General features: G+C 40.3%; 1 protein-coding gene across 5 annotated transcripts in view; it reads left to right on the top strand.

Annotated features, from left to right (window-relative positions):
• The window catches only part of SYTL4 (synaptotagmin like 4), a 79,586-nt gene that overhangs the window by 6,673 nt on the left and 50,536 nt on the right, over positions 1–22,377 (top strand). Inside the window, exon 1 of one of the 5 annotated variants that reach the window (XM_007181449.3) lies at positions 4,236–4,371. The exons of the other annotated variants lie outside the window; for them this stretch is intronic. The gene's annotated coding sequence lies outside the window, so the exon portion shown is untranslated. Of the gene's footprint in view, positions 1–4,235; positions 4,372–22,377 lie in introns of those variants that run through there. 5 annotated transcript variants of the gene reach the window in all.

Here is a 22,377-nt window from a genome sequence, read left to right as displayed (position 1 = left end):
AATTAACCTTTTTTTGGTATACAGTTCTATGAGATTTAGACATGGATACGTTCTGATAATCATAACCAAAGACAGGATACAGAAAATCCCGATGTCACCCAAAATTTCTTCATGCTGCCCTTTGTTTAATTTGCATTTCCCTAGTTACTAATGGCGTTGAGCTTCTTTTCCTGTCCTCATTTGCCATCATATATCTTTTTTGGTTAGGAGTCTGTTCAAATATGATATCTATTTTTTTAAAACATTGATTGTTTCATTATTGTTGCTTTTAATTTTTAAAAATTTTCAAGGTATGAGTTCTCTAATTTGTGGTTGGAAGATATGCTCTCTCAGTCTGTGACTTGTCTGTTGCAGAGCAAAAGTTTTTAATGAAATGCAATTTATCAGTCTTTTCATTTATAGATTGTGTTTTGTGTGCCATACCTAAGAACACTTTGTCTGACTCAAGGTCATAAAGATTTTCTGCCATGGCTTTTTTCCCTAAAAAAATTATACATTTACATTTTACATTTATAATTTACATTTACATTATGATTAATTTTGAGTTTAAATTCTGTATACAGTGTGAGGTATAAGTACAGGTTCATTTTTTTTCATATGGAAAAAAAATGTTTTCTTGTTCCAGCATCATTTTTAAAAGACTTTCTCCATTGAATTGTCTTTACAATCTGATAGAATGTCTTCCCTCATCCTTTATTCATAAAAATGTATTGTCCATTCTTTACTGTTAATTATTCCAAATGTTATTGGGAATTACTCAGTTGTCATCTTTTTTTTTTAAAGATTTATTTTTTTATTGATTGATTGATTGATTGCTATGTTGGGTCTTCGTCTCCGTGCTAGGGCCTTCCCTAGTTGCGGCAAGCGGGGGCCACTCTTCATCGCGGTGCGCGGGCCTCTCACTATCGCGGCCTCTCTTGTTGCAGAGCACAGGCTCCAGACGTGCAGGCTCAGTAATTGTGGTTCACGGGCCTAGTTGCTCCGTGGCATGTGGGATCTTCCCAGACCAGGGCGCGAACCCGTGTCCCCTGCATTAGCAGGCAGACTCTCAACCACTGCGCCACCAGGGAAGCCCTCAGTTGTCATCTTAATCCTAGAAAATTTAGAGTTGTGACTGGAATTACATAAAAGTATATAGATTAACTGAGAGAATTTATATTCTTATGATAGAAATTTTTATTTATTATTTTTTTATTAAAATTTTTTAATATTAATTTTTTTTCTTTTTTTGGCCGCACTGCAAGTCATGCAGGATCTTAGTTCCCAGACCAGGGATCGAACCCGTGCCCCCTGCAGTGGACGCAGAGTCCTAACCACTGGACTGCCAGGGATTTCCCTTCCTGTGATAGAAATTTTTATATAGGTTAGTCTTACGTCACTCAAAATGTGATAGTTGAAATATTTAATGCTTTTAAAAGAGAGTAATTGCTCAATACTGAGGCATCCTGTTACCCAAGGCTGAGGAAAATCTCCGTCTTATTAGTTAGCACCAGCCAGAACTTCCTCAACATGGTAAAATCAAACAACTCATTGAATCCGTTATTCACTATGGGACAGGAGCTTACATACTCTACATAGGATAATCATAAGTTCCTGTTGACATTGTTGCAGTGGGTTAGTGTCTGAGTTTGCTTGCATTGGACCCCTCAAAATATTTGGCATAAGAATTAGAGCACAGTATCCTCGTGGCAAACAAGGAGGATCAAACAGAAATTGACAGCAGTTTGCAAAGCACAGAATCTGTATAAACAGGCCACTGACTAACTTTGTTTTGGTTCATCGTTTATGTTTGTCTCTGTGTATTTGTAGCTGGTTCAGTGAGACTGTCTTACAGTAAAGGAGTCAGATCCTCACATTCTCCTTAATGAGGTGGACCTTGGAGAGTTAGAAACTGCACACGTAGAAAGAAGTAAAAACATAAAATAATATCTGGAAATTTTGCTGAGGAATAAGGGGATTGGACTAAATATTTTCTGAAGTCCCTTCTGGCTGAGGGTGTTTCCAGCTCCACCAAGGACAACCTGCAAAGAAGGAGCAGAGAAGTGCTTGGTCTGAGTTCCCACAGGCCAGGTTAGGGAGGTGAACACATTCAAAGCCCAGAGCTGAGCAGAGGGCCCCTGAGGGCTGAGCTGGCAAAGCTAGACAGAACAAAAGGATTTCCTTTTTGAAGTGGCTTCTTCACACTTCAGGCTGTGGGCGGGGTACTGAAGGGCTAAAGTATGGAAGAAAACTGTGGAGAGAGCCTGGAGGCTGAATTTTACTGTTTTATCTGTTAGAATTAAAATGATTTTTTTCTTTCTCCTTTAAGATTTTTCCAAAAAAATCTATATTATCAAAGCCATACTTGCTTATTATAAGAAAGTTGAAAAATACAAAAAAGTAGGAGGAAAACAGAAACTTCATTTAGTTTCACCACCTAGAGATAGCCACTGTTAATATTTTCCATATTTCTTTTTAGGCTTTTTTCCACACATATCTACTCATATCCACTAATTGTTGTGATCATATTTTATATTAATGTATCTTACTTTCAACTAATACTAGAGCATAAGCATTATCCTGTCGTTATGAACTATGTAAATATCATTTTATTGTCTAGATAATATTCTATTATATGACTATACTATATTTAACCATTGACCCATTAGGGGTTTTTTTCCTAGTATTTTATTATTCTAAGTAATACTGTGATTAACATCATTGTACAAAAAGTTTGTGTACATTTCTGTTTCCTTAGGAAACATTCATTCATTCATTATACAAATATTAGTGAGGACTTACTATATGCCAGGCACTATGCTAGGTGCAAAATTTTTGCCTTGGGTGGCATGTTGTCACCTACTGAGGTAAGAAACACTGGAGGAAGAGCAAATTTAAGAGAAAATGTTTGACTGGATGTGTTGAGTTTGAGATGTCCAAGTGGAGTTGCCAAGAAAGCAGAGCTCAGTGAAGAGGTCTGGATAGAACTATAAAATTACAGTTGTGGCCATATAGATGGTGTAATTCATGCCAAGTGAGTGAAAGATCATTTAGGGAAAGAGTATATGTAGCCTAGTCCTGAGAATGTCTGGCTTTCAGAGGTTAGATAGCAGAAGTGGAATATGCAAAGGAGACTGAGGAGAAGGCAAAGGGATAGGAGGAAAAGCAAAAGAGTATGGCATCATAGATGCCACAGGAAGACTTTCAAGGAGGAGGAAATGGTTAACAGCGTTAAATGTAGGGGAGAGATCAAGGTAGATAAAAAGGGAAAAATGCCCTATTTATTTATTTAATATAGTTTTTTTGACACGGAGGTCATTGGTTGGGTATCTTGTTGAGCACAGTTTCAGTGGAGTGTTGGGGGAAGGAAGCCAAATTGCTGAGTAAGAAGTAAGGGAATAGAAATTGCCCGTAAAGAGGAGCTGGAGAGGTACCTAGTGTGTAGGGAGGATTTTTTTTTTAAGATGGCAGAGACTTGAGCATGTTTAATTGCTTATGATAGATGAGAGGGACTTGAGCGTGGTTAATGGCTGATGAGAAGAATGGAGAGAGAGAGAGGGAGGGAGGGAGAGGGGGGAGAGGAATCTGTAATTACTGGGTAAATATAAACATTTTAAAGTCTATTGATATATATTGCTCACATGCTTTCTAAAAGGGTTTTAAACCAACATATACTCCTATTAGCAATTATGAAAGAGCTTGTTTGGTGGCCACTTTGTCTTCATTAAGTGTTTTAAAAACAAACAAACAAAACCTTTGCCAAAGAGTTTCATTATGGTCCTAATTTGCTCTTCTTTGATTACTAGTGAGTTTAACCAGTTGTGTCCATGTGTGAATTTAGTCTATGTCCTTCCCTCAAAACGTTTCTATTTTAGACAGACACTTTTATTTGCTATAAAAAGCTGAAAGTCAAAGGATCAGAATAGTATCATTATCTCCCCAAATTATACGGTCTAGAGCCTTCATCTTCTTAGAAGTACACAACAATTTGACAACTTTTGGCTCAGGCTGATTGAAAGAGAAAGATGATGTATCGTCTGAGAGAGTGACCACCAATGGAACCCAGGTCTAGTCTTAGACTGCTACCAACAGTCTTTAAGCACCCTTTGCTAACCGGGGCCGGCATCCCTCCAGTGCCTTAAGGCTTTGGCTCTCAGAGCTCCCCTTCAGTAGGCGCGGCCCCCTACCAAGGAGCCCGGAGCGCTGTGCGGCCCCTTTAAGAGTCCAGCTCCTCCCCCGCTCCAGGGAAAGTTGCAGCTTTTTCCGCCTCCCGGGAGGGTAAGAAGGGCCAGCCGCCAGAGTGGGGTTGCAGTCTTCCCGGACTCGGAGACCCTCCCCTGAATCCGATACTGGGACGTCTCGCCTTCTCGCGGCACCTGTTGCAGGTGACAGGTAGGTCCGTGGCCCGCAACCGCCCCTCCGCCCTCGGTCCGGGACACCTCCTGGGCCCCCAGTACCTTTTCGCTGCCTAAGCGCCGCCACCCCCATCTCGGGGACCTGCGCGCTTCCTTACCCCTTTCCGCTCTCCCAGTCTCTCCTTGTCCCTAGCTGACCCCCTGTTCCCACTCCCGTCCGCCTGTGCGGACCGCACCCCCCACGCTTTGACTCCCGTCTGTTGGGGCGGTCCCTCCCCACCACTCTGCTTTCTCCCGGCCGCCCCTGGCCATTTCCCCGGCCCATCCGTCGCCGCCACGGGCTGTGCCCCTTGGGGCTCTGCTTCCTCCAGAGTGGCCGACTTTTCCCGCCCTCCGGAGCCGGGGGCCCCTCCCAGGAGCTGGCCCTGGGGGCGGGGGTGGGGCCGAGCTCCTAGCGGGAACTGCGCCCTCCGGGGCGTCGAGTCACCTTTTCGGGGGTGTCTCTCGCAGCGCCCGGCGGTCGCGCGGGGTCTGGGCCCCGCACTCTTTCCGGACCTCTGACCTCGCGGCGTCCGCTTCCCTGCCCTCGGTGGATCCGCCGCAGGTTAAAAGGCTGGAGGCCGGTTGGCCCCGAGCCCTGCCTCAGTGGACACCCTCTGCGCTTGGGCTGGGGACCCAGCTGTGTGCTCTGGAGCTGAGCCGCTTTATCTTGCCACCCTTCCAGCAGGCAGCAGGGGTACGCTTCTGGAGGAGGGTCCCCACAACCCTCAGAAGGGACACAGAACGCTTCCATCTTCTGTGATGGTTTGTAAAGGGGCAGAAAAGATGTTCCTCCAGCCCTTAACGTTGAATAAAATGGTTGGGTTTTTTGATGGTGAAATCATTTGGTGAGAATTTTGGTGACTCGAACAGGTGATGTTTCTCATTAACCAAAGTTTTCTTCCCCCAGTAGCCTGCCAGCTTCTTCAGGACCAGAGGACCTAGCATTCCAGAGTACTGCTTTAGGCAGGGTTGATCCTAGGCCTTGTACATTTGTGCTAGAAATTAGTCTTCAGTACATCTTGTACCTTCTATTTTTAACTGGCTTCTTTTCTGCTTTCAGCTCCCCATCCCCACCCCTCATAAATCCATTAATATTAAGGTGTTAATGACCTTATGTGTTTACCCGCTGGTCTGTGGAGAGAGAACAATGTTTAATGCAAAGAGTTGAGGCCCTAGTGAAGTTTTCTGCTGTAGTTGTAGCTGTTGGTGTTTTTTTGTTTTTTGTTTTGAAGCACCTGCTGGAAATCCTAGTAGAAAAAGACCACCAACTTGGCTTGTGAGACTTTTCCTGGCAGGGGATGAACATTTCTGGTAGCACAATTTCAGGTGTCTCTCACTAGGCTAGAGCAGTGAAATGAAGTTTGGAGGCCTGTTCAGGGATAATTGGTCTGTGTATGTGGCATTCTGATTTTTTTAAATAAAAACATTGTTTATTGTTATTTTTAATTAATTTTTATTGGAGTATAGTTGCTTTACAATGTTGTGTTAGCTTCTACTGCACAGCAACATGAATCAGCCGTACTTATACATATATCCCCTTCCTTTTGGATTTCCCTCCCATTTAGGACCCCACAGTGCATTAAGTAGAGTTCCCTGTGCTATACAGTAGGTTCCCATCAGTTGTCTATTTTATACATGGTATCAATAGTGTATATGTGTCAATCCCGATGTCCCAATTCCTCCCTGTGGCGTTCTGATTGACACTCTCTGAGCTTTTCCCCTTAAAGGCTGCTACTAATCATGGTTGTTAGAATTCATTGAGCCAGGCACTGTAATAAATTCTTTACATAATTATCTCACATAATCCTAATGATAAGTGTATGTGCTAGGCACTACAATTATAAGCATGCTATGATGAAAGGGAGACTCTGAGAGTTTAAGTGCCTTGTCTCAAATCACCCAACTGATGAGGGGCAGAGCTGGGCCATGTGACTGCCGAACTGTGTTCTTATCCCCTATCACACCGCCTCTGCTGTCTTGGATGTTAGGAACACTAAATAGCTCACAGGTGAGGACTAAGTGATTAAAAATTTCCCTTCCAAGCTGAAGCCTAAGTTTTGGTCCTTGACTCCACCTCAGAGGCACTGCAGAGACTTTGGACCACTTACCTCACTGATGTCTTACCCACTTCACTTCCAACATGAGGCTGGTTGCCACGTTGCCACTATAAGTGCACACCCCTGGGTGTACCTAGTTGAATGAAACCTTCGGGGATCTCAACTCAGAAGGAATTGTCTTGAAGTTAGAGAGGGTGACCCTGGATTCTAGGGATGTGCGCCTGACTCAACTTTTTCCTTTCCTGCTGGCTAGGGGAGAAATGAGGGTGTGGAAAGTGATAAGGATTTCCCAACAGCCAGGCCAGAGAGGCTGAGGGTGAGTGTGTGCTTGTTTTATCGTGGGATGGATGGAGTACCTTAGGGAGGGACAGTCCACAAGAAAATGTCCTTTCTGATTCCATCTCTGGGTCTTTGCTCAAGTTACTCCTTTTTTTTTTTTCCCTGAAGAGAGACTTTCCCACCCATGACCACTCTCCTGCCATTAATTCCTATTCATCCCAAGATTTAGCTCTAAAGTCACCTCCTTTGGGACAGCCTTACTGAACACACAGTTCCTTCCCCTAAGCAGAATTACCAGTTATTCTGTGTCCTAAAGCATTTTGTTTACACCTCAGGAAAATTCCTTAACACCTCTCTCAGTTGGTTTTCCACCTGGAAGGTACCTCTCTGAGTACAAGGTCTAGATCTTGGAGCTCCCTTTGTCTTGAGCACAAGAGATTAACAAATATTTGTGCTAGGAACTGGGGATACCATGCCTTCAAGGGCCTGAGGTCAGGTGACGGTGGAATTGAAGTACAGAAGACACCTTTTTGAGGCACTTGAAATCCGACAGCTCGGAGTTTGTAATTAAATGTCACCTTAGTGAGGCCGTTCTTAACCACCCTATTTAAGCTTATAACCCCTTCCCTGAACATTCTATATGCCCCTTCCCTACCTTATTACTCTAATGTAATATATTATGTACTTTATTCATTTTTCTTTCTTATTGTCTGTCCCTCTCCCCCCTCCATGATGGAAGTTCCATGTGGGCAGGGATTGCCGTCTGTCTTATTCACCAGTGGACCCCAGCATCCATAACAGAGCCTGGCACATCCTAGGTGCCTGCTAATATTTGTTAATTGAATTAATGAATGACATTACCATGCTAGGAATTGGCACTCTTTTGTGTTCTCCTGGACCTGAAACTAAGTGTCCCCAGTCTGCCCCAGGCCCAGTTCTCACACAGCTTTGCTTTGAGAGTGCATGCCTGATGGCAACTTTGACCTAGTTGGAAGTACTTCCTCTCTTTTTAAGGCATGAGTCTCTGGATGGAAACTTCTAAAGTTTAAAGTGGAAATGTGAAGATGCTGTACTTCTTGTGGGTAGGAAGGGGGGTTGCACTTAGAAGAGGGAGTATGGCTTGTCAGATGTCTTGAGGCGTTTGTTCAGTGAGCTCATAGAAGCTGGAGAAAGTTCCTGTGTGATAGGGAAGTGAACAGCCCAAACGAATAAAAGATGCCAACCAAATTAAGCTTCTGGCCTCAAGTCACTCAGCCTTTTAGGCATGAGGTAGTTATGATATTATGAACTTTATGGAAAAGCCATTGCTGGTTACTACTGGTGTAGTACTTGACGAGTTTTATACTAGGAGAATTATACAATGTGAGGAAACCACTGTGTAACAGAAAAGAAAAAAAAAGTACTGTTCTATTTAAATGCTTTGAAGTATTCAGAAAGAAAAATAAGGCTAGAATCTTTTAAAAGACAGGCTTGGAAGGAGTTGGACCCTTGATACAGTGGTAAATATGTGATTTTCCACCATTTGATGTATCGTAACTTCTCTGAAACTGAAGTTTGTACAAAAAACTTCTACCCAGCCTCCTCTTCTACTCAGTTTATCTCCCCAACCTCTCGACAGTGGAGTGACGCAGAGCTCGGTCCATTGACTTTTCTCTATCCAGAATCTTTCTAGATGCATTCATCCAGCCGCATGGCTTTATTTTCTTTTTTAATTTTTTTAACATCTTTATTGGAGTATAATTGCTTTACAATGATGTGTTAGTTTCTGCTTTATAACAAAGTGAATCAGCTATACATATACTTATATCCCCATATCTCTTCCCTCTTGCGTCTCCCTCCAACCCTCCCTATCCCACTCCTCTAGGTGTTCACAAAGCACCGAACTGATCTCCCTGTGCTATGCGGCTGCTTCCCACTAGCTATTTTACATTTCGTAGTATTTATAAGTCCATGCCACTCTCTCACTTCGTCCCAGCTTACCCTTGCCCCTCCCCGTGTCCTCAAGTCCATTCTCTACATCTGTGTCTTTATTCCTGTCCTGCCCCTAGGTTCTTCAAAACCTTTTTTTTTTTAAGATTCCATATATATGTGTTAGCATACGGTATTTGTTTTTCTCTTTCTGACTTACTTCACTCTGTATGACAGACTCTAGGTCCATCCACCTCACTACAAATAACTCAATTTCGTTTCTTTTTATGGCTGAGTAATATTCCATTGTATATATGTGCCACATCTTCTTTATCTATTCATCTGTCGATGGACACTTAGGCTGCTTCCATGTCCTGGCTATTGTAAGTAGAGCTGCAATGAACATTGTGGTACATGACTCTTTTTTTTTTTAACATCTTTATTGGAGTATAATTGCTTTACAATGGTGTGTTAGTTTCTGCTTTATAACAAAGTGAATCAGCTATACATATACTTATATCCCCATATCTCTTCCCTCTTGCGTCTCCCTCCCACCCTCCCTATCCCACCCCTCTAGGTGGTCACAAAGCACCGAGCTGATCTCCCTGTGCTATGCAGCTGCTTCCCACTAGCTATCTATTTTACATTTGGTAGTGTATATATGTCCATGCCACTCTCTCACTTTGTCCCAGCCCCTCCCTGTGTCCTCAAGTCCGTTCTCTACATCTGTGTCTTTATTCCTGTCCTACCCCTAGGTTCTTCAAAACCTTTTTTTTTTTAAGATTCCATATATATGTGTTAGCATACGGTATTTGTTTTTCTCTTTCTGACTTACTTCACTCTGTATGACAGACTCTAGGTCCATCCACCTCACTACAAATAACTCAACTTCATTTCTTTTTATGGCTGAGTAATATTCCATTGTATATATGTGCCACATTTTCTTTATCCATTCATCTGTCGATGGACACTTAGGTTGCTTCCGTGTCCTGGCTCTTGTAAATAGAATTGCAATGAACATTGTGATACATGACTCTTTTTGAATTATGGTTTTCTCTGGGTATATGCCAAGTAGTGGGATTGCTGGGTCCTATGGTAGTTCTATTTTTAGTTTTTTAAGGAACCTCCATACTGTTCTCCATAGTGGCTGTATCAATTTACATTCCCACCAACAGTGAAAGAGGGTTCCCTTTTCTCCACACCCTCTCCAGCATTTATTGTTTGTAGATTTTTTGAGGATAGGCATTCTGACTGGTGTGAGGTGATATCTCGCTGTAGCCTTGATTGGCATTTCTCTAATGATTACTGATGTTGAGCATTCTTTCATGTGTTTGTTGGCAATCTGTATATCTTGTTTGGAGAAATGTCTGTTTAGGTCTTCTGCCCATTTTTGGATTGGGTTCTTTGTTTTTTTGATATTGAGTTGCATGAGCTGCTTGTAAGTCTTGGAGATTAATCCTTTGTCAGTTGCTTCATTTGCAAATATTTTCTCCCATTCTGAGGGTTGTCTTTTCATCTTGTTTATGGTTTCCTTTCCTGTGCAAAAGCTTTTAAGTTTCATTAGGTCCAAATTTGTTTATTTTTGTTTTTATTTCCATTTCTCTCGGAGGTGAGTCAAAAAGGATCTTGCTGTGATTTATGTCATAGAGTGTTCTGCCTATGTTTTTCTCTAAGAGTTTTATAGTGTCTTAGCCCCATGGCTTTAAATGCCGTCTGTCTGTACACTCATCATTCCCAAATTTATGTCTCTGTCCCAAGCCTTTCTTCTAAGCTACAGCCTCATATATCCGTTGGCCTATTCAACATTCCTACTTGGATATCAAATAGACATCTTAAACATAACTTGGCCAAAACAGGACTCTTTTTTTTTCTTTCTTTTTTTAATTGAAGTATAGTTGATTTACAATGTTGTGTTTATTTCTGCTGTATAGCAAAGTGATTCAATTATATATATGTGTGTATATATGTGTGTTTGCGTGTATATTTATATATATATATATATATATATATATATATATATATATAGACACACATACATACACATATATATACACACACACATATTTTTTGGCCACACCACGGGGCTTGCAGGATCTTAGTTCCCCAACCAGGGATTGAACCCACGCCGTCAGCAGTGAAAGTGTAGAGTCCTAACCACTGGACCACCAGGGAATTCCCTATACTTTCTTTTTTTTAAATATTCTTTTCCATTATGATTTATCATAGGATAATTGAATATAGTTCTCTGTGCTGTATAGTAGGACTTGTTGTTTAGCCATCCTCTATATACTACTTTGCATCTGCTAAACCCAAACTCCTAATCCATCCCTTCCCCAACTGCCTCCCCCTTGGCAACCAGTAGTCTGTTCTCTATGTCCACGATTTTGTTTCCAAAACAGGACTCTTGAGTCCTCTCAAATCCCCAGCCCCTCCCCTCAGCCTCCCCTGTCTCAGTAAAATGGCACCATCATCTATCTATTCAGTTGCTCAAACCAAGAACCTAGGGTCACCCTTGATTCCTGTCTTTCTCTCAACCCCCTCCCCACACCCAATTCATCAGTAAGTCCTGTTGACCTGAACTTCCAACCATGTCATTATATTCTTTTTTTTTCATTTTTAAAAAAATTTATTTTATTTATTTTTGGCTGCTTTGGGTCTTCGTTGCTGTGTGCGGGCTTTCTCTAGTTGTGGCAAGAGGGGGCTACTCTTTGTTGTGGTGTGTGGGCTTCTCATTGCGGTGGCTTGTTGCGGAGCACGGGCTCCCAGCGTGCGGGCTTCAGTAGTTGTGGCACGTGGCCTCAGTAGTGGCTCATGGGCTCTAGAGCACAGGCTCAGTAGTTGTGGCGCATGGGCTCAGTTGCTCCACGACATGTGGGATCTTCCCAGACCAGGGCTTGAACCCGTGTCCCCTGCATTGGCGGGAGGATTCTTAACCACTGTGCCACAGGGGAAGCCCCATGTCATTATATTCTGTCACATCTCCATTTCCTCTGTCACCCTAGTCCAAGCCACGACATGCTGCAATAAGCATCTTTGCACAATACTCAATGATGTATGTAGATCTAGATAGACACACAGAAATATTTCTGTGGGATAGCTTTCTAGTAGAAGAATTGTTGGGTCAAAGGATATGCACATTTAAAAAATGTGAATAGGCATCACAAAAGTGTCATCCAAGAGGATTTACAATCTCACCATTGAGAGTGCTTTTCCTCATGCCCTTGAATGGACAGTCTTTAATTTTTGCCAATCTGATAGGTGAAAAATAGTATCTAACTGATTTAACTTTCATTTATCTGGTCACTAGTAAGGCTGAGTATCTTCATGTGTGTTAGCTATTTGTATTTTTCCTGAGACTTGCTCCTTAATATCCTTTGCACATTTTTCTTTTGGGTTATATATTTCATTTGTTTATAAGAACACTATATTTATTAGGGATATTTAACCATTGCCTATTATACAATGCAATTTTTTTTCTCTTTAGTCTGCTGTATGTCGTAACTTTGTTCATGATGTGTACCCCTTTCGTAATCAGATAAAACATACTATAAAACATTTAAAAAACATGCTCATTAGATTTGGCAATTAGGATCTCAATGATGACATCAGTGCGGTAGGAGGAGAGAGGCAGATTGTAGAGGGTTGGGGAGAGAGTACTTAGAGGGACTGATAAGGAATACAGTATACATTTGGAAGAGGCTTGGCTATGATAGGAAGGACAGTGTTTCCTATAGACAGTGGGGCACAGGGGAGAAGAAAATGTTAATTTCGTTCCCTTTTAAATATAGGAGAGAGATGAGCCCATTTATGTGTAGATGGCACAGAGCCTGATCCATGCAAGGTCGCTGAGGAAGCAGGAGGGTGGGGACTTCAGAGTGAAAGAGGTGAAAAGACGGGTTTAGAGAAAGGGAGGTAGCTCTTCCATTGAGACAGGAGGGCAAGAGGGCAGGATTGGTAAAGCTGTGGAGGAGGAAGGAGCTGTGGAAGGACAGGATTTTGAGGGAGGTCCCAGCTGATGAGAGCAGTGAGGGGTTGGAACAGCATTTGAGAGGGATGAATAGAGGAGCTCTTTAGAGGCAAACTATCCAGATGGCCACATCATAGTGAGCCTAGAAAGGCTTGGATAACTTGAGTTTGTCTCTCCCCAAGTCACAGAACCCTGTATCCATTCTCTCCAACAGCACTCATCAGCCCAGGTGTAGAAACAGAGTGGAGTCAATCTAGTTTGGGGGATTTTTCTGGGTGCTGTGACAGAGATATAAGAGGGTAGAAGACTGGACAGTGCTGCCAGAATAGTTGAAATGATGGACCACTGTGGCTTTCATATCTGTGTTTATCTAAACCTACCTTGAACTTGAGTAATTCCTAAGAGATGGAAAATTTCCATGACCTCTACACTGTTTCTTGTTTGTATTTCTGTCAACTCAGGCATCAGAATAGCTTTAGTATCAGTGTCTTTAAACTATTGTCTGTAATTTCTTAGATAGTATGGGTTGATTTACTGAGAGCCAACAGTGTGCCAGTTTGTAGGCTAGGTGCTTGAGATATAGTGGAGAAGAAGGTAGACGATGGCCTTTTTTTTGGTAGAACTTATTTCAGCAGGGGAGGTATGTGTTTTAAAAAAAAGAGCATATTATATAATCAGTGATTTAATGGCAATTGTGAGAAGTTGAAGTTTGGCTTTTTAGAAATCAAATTTAAATTTATTTATTTATTTTAATTTTTATTGGAATATAGTTGATTTAAAATGTTGTGTTAGTTTCTACTGTACAGCAAAGTTAATCAGTTATACATATATAAATATCCGCTCTTTTTAAGGTTCTTTTCCCATATAGGTTATTACAGAATATTGAGTAGAGTTCCCTGTGCTATACAGTAGGTCCTTATTAGTTCAAAACTGATTTGCATTTGCCAACAAAGTATGCGAGTACTTCTTACATCTTCCCTTTTAAAATTAAATATTGTCTTTAAAATTTTGCTTAATTGATAGGCAAAGATAAAAAAATATTTGTTACCAGTAAGAGTGAAACTTTTTCTTTTTTACATCTATTGGCCATTTGATCTTCCTCCTTCAAGAATTATCTGTTCATGCTCTTTATTGGACACTTACCTCTTCTTATTTTTTACCTCTTCTTTTTATTTTTCCATGTTTGAAACCATTAACCACCTTTCTCTCTCTACTCCCTTATTTCTGGAACACTAAAATATATCTTACCCAGTCTCTCTGGCCATTCCCTTTTGATCTCCTTTGGACTTCTTTCTTACCTACTTTGGAAATGTTGGTGTGCTTAGGGATCTGACTACATTTTTATTACTTGACCCAATAAAAGATAACATATAAGTCTTCCATTCTCTTCTCTGCATCCCATCCCATTCACCAGGGGTAACAATATTAAATTTGTATCCCCTTTCAGACATTTTCCATGCCCATATGAAATATTTCCTTTCTTTCTTCCATCCATCTGTTCATCCATCCATCCATCCTGTCTGCAATTATATGTTACAAAATACAAATGGAATTATAGTATATATGTTTTGCAGTGTATTTTTTACTTAATATTTGTGGCATGCTTTCAATGTCAATATATATGTAACTACCTCTTTTTTTTTTTTGGCTGTGTCCCCCGGCATGCAGGATCTTAGTTCCCCAACCAGGGATCAAACCCGTGCCTGCTGCAGTGCTGCAGTGTAAGCTTGGGGTCTTAACCACTGGACTGCCAGGGAAGTCTTCTACCTCTTTCTTTTTAACAGTGACATAGTATTCCATTATATGTATGTACCATAGTTTATTTAATCAGTTTCTTACTGATGCTTAAATTGTATAATTTTGTTTGCTGGTTTAAACGTTGAGCATCCTTATGATATATGTTTGTGCATCTACTTGAATATCAATAGGAGAAGTTTTTCAAAATGGAATGGCTCCATTGAAAAATGGCCAGTGTTGCTAAAGATTCAGAGAGGTCTACGACGATAAAAACTGACTACTGTCCATTGGATTTAGGAGGTTCTTGTTGACCTTGTTGACCTTGTTGCCTCTCCTTTCAGGGGAGTGGGGGGAGGAATGCTAGACTTTGGTGGGTTGAGAAATGTTTGGGGATATGAAGAAGTGGAGGCAGTGGATATGGACAATTCCTTAGAGAAATTTGGCTCTGAAGAGCAAAGAAAGGGTGGTAGTAGAGGAAGGGTTGAGATCCAGAGAAATTTTTTCTTTTCTTCTTCTTTTTTTTTTAAATTTAGGAGGACTTAGATGTCTTTAAAGGCTGATGGGAAGAAAGAGATAATTGATAGAGCAAAGTCCTTACCGAGTAAAGTCCTCATGCCAGATGGGAGAGGATCCAGTATGAAATGGAGAGATTACCCTTAAACAAGAGGAAGGACATTACAGTTGGGAAGAACAAAAAGTGAATAGATATAGATGAAAATAGGTTTATAGATTTGGTGGCAGGAACTTGTCTGAGAGCGTTTATATTTCCCTATGATGGAAGAGGAAAGATCATCCTCTTAGAGCAGGGGTTGAAGTGGAGCAGGGTTTGGATTGGAGTACTGAGGTGCTTGAGGAAGGTTTGAAATATTGTGGTGAGCAGGAGAACAAGCTAGGACTAGGGAAGCATAGCTGGAGTGTCAGGCAGTGTTGAAGTGAGCTTGGCGACCAAAAATTCATATTGATCATAATCAACCAGATTGTGATTATTTTCTCCAGTAGATCTCAGTAGTCCCAGTGCAGGCATAACGCACAACAGTTAGGCTCTTCTAGGGTTACGTTTTTATTAGATATTTGCGATGAAAATGGGTTATTGAGGATATTGACAAGAGTGCTGTTGAAACAATAGAATCCAAACCGTCTAGGAAAGGAAGTGAAGACAGGAAGGAGCTGACAGGGCGGGAGAGAAAGGTCTATGGAGGACTACCTCCCTGCCATGAGGTCTGAGAACTGGTGTAGGGCTGGGGGAGGTCATTGAGTGAACAGGCCAGAAGGACAGGGGATTGTAGTTAAGAGTGGGGTATTTGAATTAATGATATCAAATGTGGAGAAGTCCTGGGTGATAAGTTCTTGGGTGTGGCTGAATATGATATATGGTATTTTTGATGCCAGATCATTCATTCAACAAATATTTATTGTGTGCATATTATGTGCCAGACAGCACTCTTGGCACTGAAGGGTACAGAAGTGAACAAAACAAAGTCCCTTCTCTCATGCAATTTATTATCTAGTGGGGGAGATTATTAATTTTTATAAAATAAAAGGGCATCCTCATTGATATGCTGATTACTGAATGTGTAATACTAAGGTCACATGTTTATGCATGTGGGGCTAGGAAAGTCCATCTAGACATTTTGAGTGCCTTGATTTATTGTAAGTTATATTAACTGAATTACGAAAATTCATATATCCTCCCCGCTTAGAACTTTTAAAGGTACTTTTATATGCTATGTCAGAATTGAAGACAAAACAAATATATAATACATGCAATTTGAACATTTTAGCAGTTTTAAATTTTTTATACTTCAGTATTTTTTTTAATATTAGGACATTGCTTCTAGCTGTAGACCAGATATTGATAATACATGTACTAACCTTGTTCTAGGGATTTGATGTAATGTGTAAAGTAATTATGGTTAAGCAGCTTAGGAGGGAAAGAGAGCTTGTATGTTAATATTTTATCTTTATTTTATATTCTCCAATTTTTACCTACTCTTTTGTGTACATATACTCATGTATACATTTATTAATGTTTTATTTGAAAGAAATTAGCATTTATTTTATGTCTTACAGGCCTTAAATAACACCTTAAAATTATCTGCCACATATATAGTTCAGTTTAAGTTCAACTACAGGTTATTTCACTGTGTTTAAGGTTTCTGTGGCCATAGCTAGATCACAGCATCCCTAAAATTAAAAAAGAAACCAAATGCATGAAATCACAGTTATGTGTGAACATGGGCTGGATTAGTCATGAACCATCGTGAGTTCTCATTTAAGGGGACTGCGTGAGTGATTTTTAGGTGATGTGGCCTACAAGAAAGAATTAGATGCTAGCTAGAGTTCAGTTTAGAAATCCCCACCATCTGTGACCCAGGCAGGAGAAGAGGGTCTTCCCTGGGGGGGGGTGCTGGTTTATCAAAGCTTGTTGACTAAGGAAAGATAATGGAGTTTCACACAGTGATGAGGCTTATTGAAAAATGACAATGTGTCGGCTCTCACCAGACTTAAAAATAAAGTGTTTTATGCATATAAACCTGGATTTTAAAGCATTCTGTTCTTTTAGTTGTGGATTTTTTATCTTTTTAAAAAAGCTTTTGGGCTGTTAAGGAAAGTGACTTTGGCAGAGGAGGGGATGAACTGGCCATCCTTCACCCCATTAACCTCATGGGGTTCTAGTGAGCCTGTCTGGCTCCTGTGAGAGGAAGCTTCTAGTGTACATCTTGCAAGCTGGAAAGCCAAATGGGGTTTGTCTTAATAAATGCATTTACCCTGTTGCTGAGGGGAGTGTTTGGACACATGGTCTTGTTTTCTACTTACTTCTATGTACCATGTTTATGGAGATCTGCCTTCTAGGATTGGTGGTAGGTTTAAGACGCCTGGAATTGCTGAGGAGCAGGAAAAGTGTGAAATCATGAAAATAAGACCACATTTCCATGTATCGAAATAACCACTCTGCAGGAGAAATATATATATTTTAAGACGTCCCACTTCCCTCTGGCACTTACTTTAGAGAAGTATTAATATATATTATTTTAAGTGGGAATTTCTTCAAACTGTTTATGAACAGAATTTGGTGGTATTGAAAGGTAACCATGTGGATTCAATCTGGAGGAAATTGTCCCCACCTGTGTTTCTAAGAGCTAACAAAAGAGATTATATTTTAGTTACTCCCCCCGTATATACTCCTACCATCATTTAGAAGGGGTGTCCTGGATGAGGAGAATGGGTCCTTTCCCATGTGTAGAGTTGCTCTGAGCCTGGCGCACATTATTGTGTGGGGAGGTCAGGGGACTGAGAAGGTAAGCTGGACCACTGGCCTTTCAAACATTCATCTGATATTAGCTGAGGACTTTTAAAAAACTCTACCTCCAGCTCCTGTGGGAAGGATGTCCCCTTTTCCAAATATTACCATGTACAAGCAATATTATCAGAATACGAAGAGACCCTATAGCATAAAGAACTCAGACTCTGGAATCAGACTGCCTGGGCTCAAAAACCAGACTGTTCCTTATAGGGCATATGACCTTGGGCAAGTTATTTGCTCGATGGGTGTCTCACTTTCCTCATTTGCAAAGAATGATAATATAGTACCTACCTCATAATATGATTGTGAGACTAAATGACTCCATGTATGTAAAGTGCTTAGCAAAGTGCTTGGTACATAGGAAACATTATAGAAGTGTTAGCTGCTTTCTTCTTCCTTTCTTCTTCTTCTTCATCTTCATCAGTTGGTAGATATATAAAAAGGAGGTAAAACTGCAAAATGCCTCAGTTCATGCAAACTCCACATTTGCAGAACCTATTTTGGAAAGGATTGTGGGGGGCAAGAGAACCTTACTGCAAACCCAAAATCAGAATCTTGTAAAATTGAGAGCTATTATACATTTCTCATTGTTAGGGGAAAATGAAAAACACCTTGGCTACCATAACGCTTTTGAGAATGGACCCCAGTGCGGGCAGGCCTGGGTACGTTGTCTGAGTTGTAGATTTGCTCCATGGGTGGGCTTGCGGGGGCCTGGACCCCAGCCGACCACTGGGAAGCCTCAGTTGCCCTTTTGTTTTGGAGCCTTGATTCTCACTCCTCTATTTTGTCTCCACTCTTGCTTTTCTTCTTTTTGATCCTATTTTTTAAATTTCTGCTATTTTGTTATGTTTTATGCATCTTTGTGAGTCACTTTAAACTCTGTCTGGAACAGTGTATAAATAAATATCTTTTAAACTGATCATATCTAATTACTAACATTTGCTTAATATTTATGCTTGTCAGCTACCTCCCTGCAGAGAGGTATGGTGACTTTCCATCTGGGCAAGAATACTGATTCGATTTCTCAAATTTCATAGTAAGATGTCAAAACTGCAATTTGCTCATATATTTTCTAAAGCATATGGTTAATAATAATAAAATTAAACAGCTACAAAATTGATTGCTTATTCTAGACCAGGCACTATGCTATGCCCTTTACTCATGACGTATATTTGAATCCTCACAGCCTTAAGCAGGAGCTGTTATTATTAATCACCGTTTTTACAGATTGGGAAACTGAGACTCAGGGAGGTCGAGTAACTGGCCCAAGGTCACACAGCTAAAAAGTAGTGAAGCTATGCTTTGAACCTGGCTCCAGACCCAGTGCTTGTAGGCACTTTTCTATGCCATACTGCTCTTAATTAGAAATGTAGCACATCATTGGAACTTCCCTGGTGGTGCAGTGGTTAAGAATCCTCCTGCCAGTGCAGGGGACACGGGTTCGAGCCTTGGTCCGGGAAGATCCCACATGCCGCGGAGCAACTAAGCCCGTGTGCCACAACTACTGAGCCTGAGCTCTAGAGCCCACGTGCCACAACTACTGAAGCCCGTGTGCCTAGAGCCTCTGCTCCGCAACAAGAGATGTCACCGCAATGAGAAGCCCGCGCACTGCAATGAAGAGTAGCCCCCACTTGTTGCAACTAGAGAAAGCCCGCGTGCAGCAGTGAAGACCCAATGCAGCCAAAAATAAATAAATAAATAATTAATTTAAAAAAATCTAGCACATCAGAACTCCAAGTCCTAGTAGAAGAGACTGTTCTGTGTTACAGAACATTCACAGTTCCTGCAGATTTTACATCAGTGTTAATTCTTCAATATGCCCCTTTTCATCTCTACTGCCATTGCCCTCTACTTAGGGCTCTCATTATCTTCCCCCTGGATTTATACCAGAGCCTCCTCAAATCTATATTGTGCAAAACTGTCAGAGTGATCTAATGAGTCCTTGCCTTCCCTAAAAGTCTTCAGTCGTTCCCATTGTCAAAGGCTAATTATCCATGTTTCTGAGCATAGCATATCAAGCTCCTCCTTTGATCCCCACCTAACTCTTCCACATCCTTCCTTACAATTTGCTATACAGTATCACTGCACTCCTTGCCTATACCACATTGCTTTGTGCCTCCATGCTTTTGCTTTTGCTTTTGTAAATGTTGTGCCCTCTACCTGGTTAACTAACTGGTAGACGTTATTTACAGCTAGTTCATGTGCCACTGTTGGTGTTTCTTTCTAGTCCCCTTTCCCCAAGCTGGAATAGGTGCCCCACCTTAGCATTCCCATAATACCCAGTGTGTATATTTCTTTGATTACCATGTTCTTTTATTATTATCTATTTAAGTATCTCCTTCGATAGACTGTGTGTTCTTTGTGGGCAGGTACTCTGCATTGTTTTGTCTTTAGCCAGCTAGCACAGCACTTAGTACATAGTTGGCCCTCTTAACTAGTGAGCATTCTGTAAACAGTGCAGAATGCAGAGCTTCAGGTCAGGGAAAGAAGTAGGATTTTGAAGGCCTGAAATCACACAGACATTCAGAGATAACTACCAGCACAGGAGAGGGAGGTCTCACAGAAGAATCTTTGGGACCAGATACATTTACATTATTTAATCTAGGATCCAGAAGGGGCTTGAGGGGATGGGAGTTGAAAGGGACAATTGATAAAATAACCAACACAGTATCCCAATGTAAACATTTTGTTGACTATAAGCAATGTTGCATGCTCACTCAGCTGTTACCATCCAAAACGATGTTCTCAGTTGGTGCCTTTGTGCATAGGTGGCTGGATCCAAACAAGGGGATTTAGGGAAGCCCTGCATCCCTGGAAGCTTTCTTTACTACATGGAGTTCTTTTGTTTGTTTGTTTTTTTGAGTTCTGCAGACTCACCACATAACCTGTTTTGGTTTCATTTTTCTATGCTCTAAGATCCACTCTCTTTTACCTTTAGATTTTCAAATAATTCGTTTTTTTTTTCCCAAAGTGGGCTGGATTTTGCTAGCTATGCTTCACTCATGTTTTGGAAACCCACACACGTAATAGGTATTAATTCTGACAGTGCTAGATTGGTCTGCTTCAGACACTATAATTGCCTTGGTCACAATTAGTTAATAGAGTCCACTTTGGAATGTACCTTATGGCAGCACAAATACTTATTCATTAAGCTACCCTACTTACATCAGGGCAACTATATTACAGTCATCAGAATGATTTATTCTTTCCTAATTAACATATATCATAACTATATGCAAGCAGAATCACAATAATACATGTCAATTCATAAGAATGATTTCCCTTCACCCTTCTTTAAGCAAAGCATTTCCCAACTTTTTTGATCACTCTCCCTTACTACCAAAAATTTCGATCACCCCTAATATACATATATTTATTTACAAACTATATATTTACCACTGTCCTAATATTATATATTATAAAGCATTTACAAAAATAGAAATAAAGAAGGATATGAGATGAAATGAACGCTTTTTAGATTAATTTAAATATTTATTAATAGTGTGACAACCTTTGCTCTCATTTCAATGAGAGCAGTGACATTGTGCGCTTCGTTTAAACAAAATCTTGGTTTATGATACAGCTACCTGAAGGTCTGATTCTAAGTTGTTTATTTTTATACTTGATTTTAATGACTGTTGTAGCTGAGTAAAGGATACCTCACAAAACATATAAATCTAAAAATAAAAAAGTGCATTGTTGGATGCACTTACTAAATAACAGTACACATATTGTAGTTTCAGGTAACAATTATACAAACGTTTTGTTGCTGTTCCATCTTCTTAGCTCTCAGCATGCTGTCTTTTCCCATTTTTAACAAATGGTTCAAAACTCATGAAACTTCTTCATTTGGAAGAGTTAGACGATGAAATACATCTTTTAAGAAACAAAATTAAATAGTAATAGAAACATTTTCATATCTACTCTGTATTATTTATTCTTTATAAAAGGCCCCTTTGATGTAAAACATTTTACTGTTTGAATGAATTTAAAGTCTGCTACTGCCTTGAGGTATTCTAGGAGTGTAAAACTGCTGATTACAAGGTTTAGTTACATTTAATCTTAAAACTTTAAAAAGCAACTTTACTGAGTTATAATTTGCATACAATAAACTGTGCATATTTAAAGTATACAAGTTGATAAATTTTGACATCTCTGTATACCCATGAAACTATTACCAAAATCAAGAAAGTAAACATATCTATTACCTTCAAAAGTTTCCTTATGCCATTTTGTAATCCTTCCTTCCTGTTTGTATTATATCCCTCTTTTCCCACAACCACTGATCTGTTTTCTGTCACTATAGATTAATTTGCATTTTCTAGAGTTTTATATAAATGAAATCATGTACTACTGTGTGTTCTTTTTTGTCTGATTTTTTTCAGTCAGCGTAATTATTTTGAGATTCATCCATATTGCTGTGTGTGTCGGTAGTTCATTCCTTTCTATTACTGAGCAGTATTCCATTATATGGATATACCACAATTAAAAAAAAATCCAGTCACCTCTTAATGGGCATTTGGGTTGTTTCCAGTTTTTGGCTATTATAAATAATGCTATTACTATCATTCACATGCAAGTCTTTGCATGGACATATGCTCTTGCTTTTCTTGGGTTAATACATAGAAATGGAAAGTCTAGGTCATATGGGAGATATATGTTTAACTTTTTGAGAAACTACTAAAATGTTTTCCAGTGTGGTTGTATCATTTTACATTCCCACTGCAGTGTGCAAGAGTTCCAGTTGCT

The sequence above is a fragment of the Balaenoptera acutorostrata genome, chromosome X (genome assembly GCF_949987535.1).
Source record: "Balaenoptera acutorostrata chromosome X, mBalAcu1.1, whole genome shotgun sequence".
Taxonomy (NCBI): domain Eukaryota; kingdom Metazoa; phylum Chordata; class Mammalia; order Artiodactyla; family Balaenopteridae; genus Balaenoptera; species Balaenoptera acutorostrata.
This window is presented reverse-complemented; position numbering and strand designations above follow the sequence as displayed.